Source organism: Mus musculus, chromosome 10, assembly GCF_000001635.26.
Source record: "Mus musculus strain C57BL/6J chromosome 10, GRCm38.p6 C57BL/6J".
Lineage (NCBI taxonomy): Eukaryota > Metazoa > Chordata > Mammalia > Rodentia > Muridae > Mus > Mus musculus.
In genome coordinates this window covers 120,716,596-120,728,383 of record NC_000076.6, presented here as the reverse complement: position 1 = coordinate 120,728,383, position 11,788 = coordinate 120,716,596, and the positions used below count along the sequence as shown (strand labels likewise).

The following is an 11,788-nucleotide window of genomic DNA, read 5'->3' as shown; positions in this document are numbered from 1 at the left end:
TATGTTCCAGAGGCAGCCATGGTTGTACCTCGTGTTGGCAGCCAGACTTGGTAATGTATAAGAGTCACCCAGGTGGTACTGGTTTTGAAACATGAAGGGGGTCATGAAGAACAGCTGATTCTTGGCACTGATGCTTGGCCAAGAGAGGCCATTGGTGAAGGTACAGTCTCACTGGCAGTTGAGGACCAAGGACTAATGGGACCAGAGAAGTTGAGGCTTAGCACCATGGGAAGAGCCTATGAGAGGCTATTTGAGAAAATGCATTCCAGTTGTAGCAGAAGACAGCAGTGTTTTGGGGGTGCCAGTACCATGAGATGACCACGGAGAACAGCAGCAGCTGTGGAGTAGAGAGAGCTGGAGCCTAGAAGACAAGGTGTGTGCTACAAAGAGTATGGCTGGAGAAGTGACCCAAGCCCTTGGAGGAGCCCAGAAAACGGTGAGTAGATCCCAGACACTGGATGGTTAGAGTTTGATTTTGATTTTGATTGTGAATGTGCCCTGATACTTTTCCCTCTTGAAATAAGAAAGTATTTTCTTACACAGTTAAGAGACTTTGAATTGTAAAAAGACTTTGAATTTCAAAAGAGATTGGATATTTTTAAGGGATTGAAATGTTAATATGTAAGAATTTGTAAAGACTGTGGGACTTTTAAAGTTATTTAGATCTTGGGGATGAAATAAGAAAGTAAGGGTTGAGGCTTACTAGTGATGTGTTTGTGTGTCAAGTTGACAAGGGGTCAGTTGTACTGGCTGGTTTTGTGTGTCAACTTGACACAAACTGGAGTTATCACAGAGAAAGGATCCAGCTGTAAGGTGTTTTCTCAATTAGTGATCCATCAAGGGGGGAGGGCCCAGCCCATTGTGAGTGGGGCCATCCCTGGGCTGGTAGTCCTGGGTTCTATAAGAAAGCAGGCTGAGCAAGTCAGGGAAAGCAAGCCAGTAAGCAGTCCCCTCCATGGCCTCTGCATCAGCTCCTGCCTCCAAGTTCCTGCCTTGTGTGAGTTCCTGTCCTGACTTCCTTTGGTGATGAACAGCAGTGTGGAAGTGTAAGCTGAATAAACCCTTTCCTTCCCAACTTGCTTCTTTGTCATGATGTTTTGTGCAGGAATTCAAATCCTGTCCAAGATACATAGAGTCAGCTCAATTACGAGCTGTCCTTAAGAGAGATGCCTTCCGTCTGCCAAGTTGTCTCCCTGTGCTAGCATTGAAGTTACCCCCTCCCAAATCTACACTGGTGAGCCAGCTGCCCCAGAAGGGGTAGAGTGGCCTGAATTAGTAAGAGGAAGCCAAGGAACACCTTCAGTGTTGGGGATAATTTGACCCCAAGATTCATGTGTATGGGGAGGATGGTGGGACAGTTTGAGACAGTTAAACAGGCCCGCGAAGAGAGTCTTAGGATGGTAATGGGTGTGGGTCTAACTTTGTAGGTGCATTCTCTGCTAAGTAGGGGGACTATGGCAGGTCCCAGAGAAACTAATTATAAATATATAGCACAGAGTTCGGGAGCCGTGAGGCAGACTGATGGCTGCGTTTGTGTTGTTGAAGACAGAAAGTCCCGAGATGCTTGTACATAACCAAAGTCTTTAGTCAAAGCAACAGGGATTGCCTTTCAGAGTTCATTTCTCCAGGCCGTGCTTTTCCAAAGTTTAGTCAGATCATGAGTGGAAGAAGCAACAGTAAGCATGTGTGTGTTGTGATGGTTTGTATATGCTAGGCCCAAGGAGTGGCACTGTTGAGAGATGTGGCCTTGTTAGAGTGGGTGTGGCCTTGTTGGAGTGGGTGTGGCCATGTAGGGGTGGGTGTGGCTTTGGAGTTTGTTGGAGTGGGTGTGGCCTTGTGGGTGTGGGCTTTAATACCCTCATCCTAGCTGCCTGGGAAGCCAGTATCCTGCTAGCAGCCTTCAGATGAAGATGTTAAAAACACACTCAGCTCCTCCTGCACCATGCCTACCTGAATGCTGCCATGCTCACACTTTGATGATAATAGACTGTACCTCTGAACCTGTAAGCCAGCCCCAATTAAATGCTGTCCTTATAAGAGTTGCCTTGGTCTGATCAACAGTGTCTGATGGTTAACTGAACATGGCTGAATAGTGCAGACATAGGAACACCCTGTCTTAGCATTTCCATTGCTGTGAAGAGACATCATGACCATGACAACTCTTACAAAGGAAAACTTTTAATTGGGGTGGCTGACAGTTTAGAGGTTTAATCCATTATCATCATGGTGGGAAGCATGGCAGTAGCCAGGCAGCTTAGTACTAGAAAGGTAGTTGAGAGTCCTATACCTGGATCCTCAGGCAACAGGAAGCAAACGTCACAGTAGGCCTGGCTTGAGCATCTGAGATCTCAGAGCCCACCCCCTAGCGACATACTTCTTCCAACAAAGCCACACCTACTCCAATGAGGCCACACCTCCCAATAGTGCCACTCCCTACGAGCCTATGGGACCGCTTTCATTCAAACGGCCACATGCTCCTGTTCCTTCATAATTCTGCATTGGATTTATCTAACTCAAAGCTTATGATATATAATTTAGGATAGTGATAATAATAATTGTTATAGACTTTATGGACTAACAGCTTTCTTTGCAAAATCCATTCACTCGGGGTCTTAGTTCCCAGTGTGGGGTGTGGACTTCAAGGAAATAATTGAGATTAAATGAAGTCACAGAGGTTGAACCCTTGTGCAATAGGATTAGTGCCCAGGCACAATGCTATACCAAAGAAACAAGTCTTCCCTCCCCATCTCTTTTCTTCTTTCCTTCCATCCCTTGCCCTCTCTTCCTTTCTCTCTTGATCTCTCTGCACACCACACAAGGATTATGGAGTGTTTATACCAAGACACAACTGAGAAGGCAGCTATCTGATATCTAGAAGGAAATCTTCAAGAACCAAACCATTCACCTGTTGGGCCTGGATCTTGATTCCAGGGTTTAGAGAAAGCAAATGTGTTGTTTAAGACAGCCATTCTATAATGCATTGTCATGGCAGTCCAGGTCAATAGAAGTAGTGACGATGTGTATGTGATATTTATGGAGTTCTTCTTATAGAATTCCGTATCTATAAGAACACTGAGGTGAGTAGCTTTCTAGAGGGAATGTAGCTAAGGATGTGCAAAGGAGAATTCTCTCTGAGCCCAGGTTCCCGGAGATCTTTCCTTTAACCTACACTGCTGGTCAGAGACATTCACTGGGACAGTCACCATACTGAACCAAGCTTCTCCCTGACCACGGACTCATGACCTTGTCCGGCATCCTCATCAGACCAGCACCAAAGAGCTTCTTTCCCCAGCTTGGCAGCTTGATCTTTTCTTTAGAACTATAAGAGCTTGGTAATGTTTGACCTGATGGTTGTGTTGTGTGTTACATGGTAGTGTTGTGCATCTCAGAGGCACTCCTGTTTTCCCATCAAGATTCCTGGGCCATGCCACCCAGCTGTGTGTCAGAGGATGCAGTGTGACAAGAATACAGTAACATTGGTGAACAATGGAAATATGTTCTCTAATCATTTTGAATCTCTTTGCCCAGGAATTGGTTGAGTAAGACAAAGAAAAACCAAAAAAGTGGTCTCCTAATATGGTGCTTTGGTATATACCATAAACAGTCATTTCTATGGGGCAGAGAAGCTCGAGCTGTTGACTCTCTAGGGACACATTTTTCTTTCTATTTTCTTCTCTGCGATGGGATATGCTGTTATGGAACAGTGGAGATCAGGGTTTCTCGCATGCCTGTGCATTTTCCCATTGCTTTTTTATGCTATTTCAGTTGAAAGTTATTTTTCCCAGAAAAAAAAATCATTATGAACTATTTGGAGCAGTCATGGTTTTACTGGGTGCTAAAGATTTCTCTCTCTAGTTTTGTCACCAGCAATAGGGAACCTGATGTGGGGCGCGGTCACTGTCCCATGATAGCGCAGTGGTAGAGCTAAGAACAGCATTCCAAACTTGCACTTTAAAGTGGAAAGATCTGGCAAAAGTGGCATGCTAAGTGGTTCTGTCTCGTCACATTGCACTAAGGAACCTTCTGCTCGGGGAAGTAAAGGTTGACTTTATGCCAAAAGCTTATGGTGTGCTTTCAGAGTCACAACGATGCGCCAGGCCTCAGAGCTAACTCAGAAGCAAAGGCCTTCCGTGTGGAATTTTCACGTGGGCTGGGCAGGTGGCATTTCCCTCAGGGCCCATGAGTGTAGAGATGGTTTCTGAGACCCCAAGCTCCAGACTTCCTGCTCTTCCCTCAGGCTCCTTCCTATTCCACACACCTTTCTGAAAAATCTCTGTAGCTCTTCTGTTCTTCCCATGGCTTTTTCTCGGCACTTTGGAAACTGTTAGAAAGATCACCACCTTTCCCAGCTCCATCCCCTGTTGAAACTGGCAGTGTCTTGTGATCCACTCATGCCATGTGCCCAGTCTTTACTGTCCTCTTTAGAAAGTCAAAGCAAACATCTGGGAACTTTAGTGAACAGCCCAGGCTCTAAGGCTCTCAATGAAGTGGCTGACACAAAACTAGGCAGACTCAGTAACTACCTTTTAAAGAAAATGATGCCTTTTGGCACCTCCATTATTTTAGCCCCTTCACACTTGCCTGTCACTTACAGAAGAAACATACCAACCAAAGGACATTATAGAATACGTATTGATTATCAATTCTCAGAGCCACCATTCACTGAGTACTAGTTAATTGTTTTCGTTTAAGATAAACTTTCAGGTTAATTCTGCTGAAATCCAGAAAGCCGGGGGTGGGGTGGAGTGGGGGGCTGTACATGTAGTACTATTTACCAGAGAGATGAGGACATCTTCAAAGCCAATGGCAGAGAGAGGATGAAGTTTGGATGTGGAAAGAGCATTAGGAAGCCAAAGGTGTTGTAGCTCCTTGAATGGCATAGAACAAACAAGACAGAGATTATAAAGACAAGAAGGCTCGAGGGGTGGCAGAGTGTGGGGATTACACCAGGAACGGTAGAAGGATAAAGCTTAAATCGGAGTGGGCAGTTGGCTGCATATGCAGCCATACCCAGCAAGTCTATCCGCCTATCCATCACCATCCAGAGTCGTCTCCACAGGTCAAAACAGCTGTCATGAGCTGGTTGGATACAGGGCTGTTTAAGCAGTTGTAAATGGGATGGAACTGGGGGTCGGAGACCACACCAAATACAGCCAGTACCTTGTGGTGAGTGCCGTGGGAAGCTCTGGCTGGGCCCTTGGCTCTGTCCATTCCATCTTTTCTGTCTTTCCGTCTCCACTCCATCCTTTTGCACCTTCCTGCTGACCTGGCCCCTCACTCCGAAAGCCCTGCAGGCTGAGAGACCTCAGATGCGCTACTCTGCTCCACCCACTTTCCCACACTCAGGAGGACCTTGGGTGGGGAGGTTGGAAGGGATCAAGGAGAGCATCCTGCTGAGATGAGGTCGGAGGCAGCCTGGACATCAAAGGTACCCAGGCCGCAGAGCTTGGGAGGAGGGCAAGGCCCCCTAACAGAAGGAGCCAGAGAGTGTTCCTTGCTGGCTCCTCTTACAAGGAAAGCCTCTCACCTTGTCTTTGAATTAAAATGGGAAGCCAAGATTTTTTATCCCAAAGGCTATAAGGGAATTCTTAAACCGCAGGTGTCAGTTTCTATTAAAAAAAAAAAATTAAGTTTCAGACCTCTGGCTAGTGAACGTCTGAGAGAGCAGTTGAATGAATCATTAACTCTGTTTGGATGCTTCATGTAGGTCAGTCAGACTTCCTGCTGCTCACTCCGGGAAGCACACTCCAGATTCTTTAGGGAGAGACAGCACGTTATCCTCTAGAGCATCTCCAGCCCTTGATTCGCAAGCAGGCTGCCTCTCACAGCAGCCATTCTGTGCGATCAAGCCCATGGTGAACCTCTAGGGACTCATTTCCTAAGCTATGTTAATAATCCTAACATTCTTAGGGAAGCCAGTTCCCTCACAAGTGGTAGGATGCCCAGCCTCTGTGGGGAGAAAATTTGAAAAGGGACTTCCTAACGTCCCCCCAAACGACAGAATACGATCACCTTGCAGACCTCCTCTGCCCCCGCCTCCACATTCCTCTTCACTTATATAGCCGTTGGGTTTCAATGGGAAAACCAAAGCCAGGATACTTGCTAGACACCCGACAAATGCCAGTTTGGGGTGGGAGTCTGAGAGGACTCTGGGTAGGAGCTGTCAGACCCGGGGATAGCTGCTCCCAGGGAGACCCAGCATTTTAGCGCTCACAGAAGGCGCAGGCGCACAAGGTCTTCCATCGTAACCCCAAGTTCTCTCCAAGCCAGCCCCACGGACTCTGGCAGGATAGCCTAAGGTGATAGGATTGGAAGGAAGTTGGGTAGGGAATTGAAGGCACTGTGTCCTCCCTCCCTGACTCCGGCTTCAGGTAAACGTGTGTATTTAGCTACAGCCACAACCACGAAGTGCCCCCCCCCACTCCCTATCCCCGAATGTTTTCTTGGAAGTCAATTAAAACAAGGTGAATCACAGTAGGAGATAAAAACAAATAAATGCCAGCTGGCTGAGGCTTACCAGCCCTTGACTGGTTTGTTTACACATAAAGAACAAAACAAAATAAGATAAAATAAAACACTGTCATCTTTCCTCATAAGAGCTGTAATTAGACTTGTGCCTCGCACAAGACAGAGAATGGATCCCAGTGCCCGGCGGGAATTGCTGTTGCCTCAATTCTCAGCGTTCGGCAATTTTTTTTTTTCGTTTGGCAATTTGTTTTTGCTTGTTTGTTTGTTTGTTTTGTTTGGTTTGGTTTTTTTTGGTTTTTTTTTTTTTGGCTTTGTTTTGTTTAATTTGACCATTTTCTGATTCTGCCAGGAGGCATATTTTTCTCTCTAGCGCACATCTCTAATCAGTATCTACCTCCATGTTTCTCTGGCTGTGGTATAGTTAGCAGAAAGAGCAGGGTTCCTGGGGGCAGGGATGGGGGAGGGGAGGGGAGGGGAGGGGAGGGGAGAGAGAGAGAGAGAGAGAGAGAGAGAGAGAGAGAGAGAGAGAGAGAGAGAACTCAACAATCTACAAGCTGGATCACAGTGGCTTGTGAGGGCCACATCCCTTAGGAGAGACTTGGCAAACCTGGGTCAAAAGACTTACACACTCTTGTCTGGCTCACATGCCTTCAAAGCTCAACTGTTCTGTGTTCTCTTTGGGTTACAGATACACAGCAATTCTCAGCATCACCATAGCCTCCTTTGCTGATCCCTGCAACTCCTGCCTGAACCCTTTCCCAGTTTAATCGTGCAGGAATGCTGTTCCAAAGACGTAGGGTCATAAGGGTGCAATAAATCAATCCCAATACACCCCTAATGAATGGCAAATTAAACAACATTTGTTTCAGGTTCATAGGTCCTCTTGGAAGATGCCATTTTAATGCAAACAAAATTGCCGCCTGTCAGGTATGAAGGGATAGGAGGGTAAAGTGAGGAGGACTTGTAGTCTTCTGTGCCTTTTAAGATAAAGGATTTTTGTTTTGTTTTGTTTTTCTTTTCACCAGAAATAGCCACAAAGTTAATTTGCTCAACTAACTGACTCCGAGATCTTTCTGTAGTTCTTATCCTGGAACAGAAGTTTCAGAGCGCTGGGAACTCTGGGCTAACCTAGATCCTCGGTTCTGTTTTTACTGACGCTTGTTATGGGGATGGGCTGGGGTAGGCGTTTCTGGGAGGCTGGCATGCATGCCCCAGGCTGCAAGGTTTGAGCTAAAACAAATCTTCCAGTTACATACAATGATCACAGAGACTCGGCCCTTTCTCACCCTCGCTTTCCACCCAGGGGCTGGAATAAACTTGTTAGAGCTTCATCAAGAGGGAAAAAAAAAAAAAAAGGATAGCTTTTAGTCTTCCATGGCCCCTAAGCTTTTAGGTAATAAATAATAAAAGGTATTTATTACACGTTATGTTACAGTGACATAGTGGAATCCAAATGCTTTTAACCATAACACTTTCTTCCTCAGATGTTAAAAAGAAAAGAGTATTAGAATTTGGGAAGGAGGACAGCAGGAGCGGTGCCTTTAAAACTTGAGGAATGTGGTAAAGAGAGCCCTGTGTGTTTTTTATAGGCGCAGAATGGGGTGGGGGGAATGCCTGGAGAAACCCCAGGCAGGAAGTCAGGGGATTAGGGCTCCCAGCCTGGCGTTGCCACTGTCTGGCTGTTACCTTGGGCAGGAGCTCCACCCTGGCTTGCTCTCTGCTTCTCATTTACCTTGTAAACAGTGAGCAAGCTTCCTGTTTTGTTAGCTATTGGGTCTCCTGGACCACACTCTTGCATGATGCTTTCTTTTACCTCAAAGGAGCCAGGCTCAGTATGGCTAAAGGACAAGAGGCAGAGAAACAGGCGCTGCCCCTTTCCTCAATGCTACAGTCAGGCTTGGCACTAAAGTCTTCCCCCACCCCCTACAGATGTAGCCTCCCTCACCATGCTTCTGGCAGTAGAGTATTGTGGTTATAAACATAGGCTCTCCAGTCCAGTGCAGAGTCCACCTGGGGGGCCCAGCCCCAGGCTACCTGTAAGTAACTGGGGGCACTTGAGAAAATTATTTCTCTTCTCTGCACCATCAAATTCATATCTGGAAAATGGGGACAGTAGGGCATTTTAAATATAAACTCAGAAAGTTAAAAGTAGGGAGTCCCGTAGCTCTTACTTACAAATATTCCACTCGTAGCAGACAGAGAGAAATGAACAATAACAAATGACTTTTCTGGGCATGGTGATTCAAACTCTTAATCCTGGCACTGGGATGGCAGAGGCAAGTGGATATCTGCTAGTTGAGGCCAGCCTGGTCGACTCCAGGCCAGCCAGAGCTACAGAGTGAAACCTGTCTCAAAAAAAAAAAAAAAAGGAAAGAAAGAAAGAAAGAAAGAAAGAAAGAAAGAAAAAAGAAAGAAAAGAGAAAGAAGAGAAAGGACAGAAGAAAAAAGAAAGAAAGAAAAAAGGAAGGAAAGGAAGGAAGGAAGGAAGGAAGGAAGGAAGGAAGGAAAAACGAAGGAAGGGAAGGAAAGGAAGGAAGGAAAGAAGGAAGGAAGGGAGAAAGGGAGAGGAACAAATGAGACCCCTGGTCCTTAATTTCTTTATTCTAGTAACTAGGGAATAGTGATGAAAAGATGCAGGAATCAGACATCCATTGGCTGCCCTGGGTGCAGGACATGGAGGGACCATCTTGGATGTGTAGATTCAAAGCTAGATGACAGGGACCCCACATCCCGTTGCCATGGCAACCACCATACATTCCCAGAATCCATTTGGCTCACCTCCCACCTTTACCTGTGTGGGGTTATGTCACAACTAACTCTCACTCTCTCTCTCTCTCTCTCTCTCTCTCTCTCTCTCTCTCTCTCTGTCTCTCTGTTTCTCTTTTCGTCTTTGTTGCCCCCTTTGCCCCCTTCCCCCACAGTAAACCCCACATGGAACTGTATTGGCCTGGTGTGGTCTACCAGGATGTGAGCCTCAAATCTAGCACAATAGTAATAGCTTTGGGTTATTTTTTTTTTCTGCCCACAGCCAGGGGTTATAGAGGTGAATGACTCCAAAGTCCATCCGCAACAAGCTGACAGTCCATGGGACTCTACGCCAACTGTGATGGCAGAAGACAAGACAGGGGAAGGTCACACAATAGGTGTGGCAGGTAGGGGGACTGTCCTCATTTCAGTGTGAAAACCCCACATGTCAGGAAGCCATTGCTTCCTAGGCAAACCTCAGGATCCATCATGGTAATAGGGTGAACTAGGGAAGCAGCAATTAACCCTATCATGCCAAACCAGGCAGCGTTTCTTTCCTTTGCCAAACTGGGAAAGGCCTTCTATTGCAGGGAGCAGGGGAACTGTGGCCAGGTCATGACTGGGCTTTTCATCACAGGGAGTAGTGCTGCTGCCTGGTAGAAGTGCACCCCCTATCCCCAGCCCCCCCCACCTCTTTCATCTCTCTCTTTGTTTTGTTTTTCGAGACAGGGTTTCTCTGTATAGCCCTGGCTGTCCTGGAACTCACTCTGTAGACCAGGCTGGCCCCAAACTCAGAAATCTGCCCGCCTCTGCCTCCCAAGTGCTGGGATTAAAGGTGTGCGCCACCATGCCCGGCCTCTCTCTCTCTCTCTTGACTCACATTGCCAGAGGGTACAGATCTGGTAAGCCTTGCCAGATACTGTCCAGACATCCCATATTAAGCAGGCAATCAGAAAAAGCCAATGCTTTCCACGATCCCTTCCAACTCTTCTCTCCTCAAGCAAGATTCCATACTATCCCTCCTCCTACCAGGAGGACCTTGTTTTAGGTACAAGAAGAAGGGCCACCCCTTCTTTACACTCTGCATCTGTGTTCAGATCATCACACGGATGGACTTGCCTGGAGCAATGGAGCCCTCTCAGTACCCGCCTGCATGGGATTGTTTGCAGCTGCCTGCAGAGACCCAAGGTAACTTTGTTTGTTCTCTGTGAGACCCTCTTTCCCTTGTGGGGGGGGGGGGGTGCTTACCCTGCTTACTCTTGCTATGCGCTCTGGAGTCTAGGGAATTAGCTGAGCTACTTCTCTTCCTCTGGCTCTGGAGCAATTTTTTTGTTTTTGTTTGTTTGTTGTCTGAACTTGTCCTTGTCCCGTGCAGAGCCTACTCCAGAAACATGAATGGTGTTACATGTTATATTATATCGGGAGCACACTTGTTTACCTTTGCAGCAGTCTGTCTTCCAAGCAAGTCATTTTGGGGAAGGTGGTGTCTGGATTGCTAATCCTCTAGGTATGCGTTTCATCTCCTAATGGTAGACTGCTGGAGACACCCTGGAAAAGGCATCTTAGTGTCCTGAAGCCCCTCCCAGGAAAGAGAAGAACACCCGGAAGGGGGGAGCTTGACATCACTTAATAAAGCCCTGTGAGTAACTCCTCTACTACCATAGATAACATTGCTAATGCCTGTTGCTCAGCGAGAGAAAATGTCCCAGGCTACACTTTACGACAAGCAGAAAGCGTTCAAGCTGTCCTGCCAGTGCTTTATACTAAGAGCCAAATCCTTATTCCTTACTTAGGCATTTATTGTAATAACATGAGTCATGAGGCTTCACTCTGGTATTCGTGAGGCTGCTCAGTGTTAGGCCCCGGGACCTCCGTGGAGTTGACTTTATTTGGTTTTCCACTTCCGTTTGGGAGCGAGAGCGGCGTGAACTCAGACAGGGAGTCTCCCAGGAGCCTGAGTGGGCTGTCCTTTCTGCGGCTGTGTCTGCCTGCCTAGGCTGTAGACTTGTGAACTGTGCAGACCCGAACACTTCAGGAGACACTCAACTGCAACTGGCTCTGCTTTCCCCAGTCTCCAGGCAGCAATAGGCCAGGGGTGCTGCCGAAATGTACCCAGACAATAGCAAAATTCTGGGGGGCTCTTGGGAGAACTGTGGTCACACTATTGGAACAGTGATGTATGTGTGTTCCCAGAGCGGGGGCCTGCGACAGTAAACCCTGGAGCTGAAATGGTTCCTAGGGGAAGTTACTCTCCAGAGAAGATACGAGGGCTGGGTATCAAGCGTCCGACTACATGGAAAGGAGTGTCACCTACGCAGGGAGAATACTAGAACCTGTTTCAACACCTACAGGAAAGGCTGTGTTCTCTTACATTGTGGCTGCTCATTTGGCATGGCCAGTCTCCTCATCTCTGAGAGTCTGGAATATTCTCACAGACCCTCACAGGTGACAGGACAAGGTGGAAAATATTTAGCATAGTCAAGGAAGGTCGATGAACAGAAATGACAATGAAGGAATGATGGTTGTGAGCTATGCATCCAGCGTTCCCTGTGTGTGCCAGCAGAGGGCGGGTCCT

General features: G+C 47.0%; 1 long non-coding RNA gene across 1 annotated transcript; it reads left to right on the top strand.

Moving 5' to 3' along the window:
- Positions 1–9,353: 9,353 nt before the first annotated feature.
- Gm35130 lies at positions 9,354–11,055 on the top strand. Its single transcript, XR_380879.3, has 3 exons — positions 9,354–9,620; positions 10,311–10,401; positions 10,747–11,055. It is a non-coding gene; the product is annotated as a predicted gene, 35130 (long non-coding RNA).
- Positions 11,056–11,788: the final 733 nt, after the last annotated feature.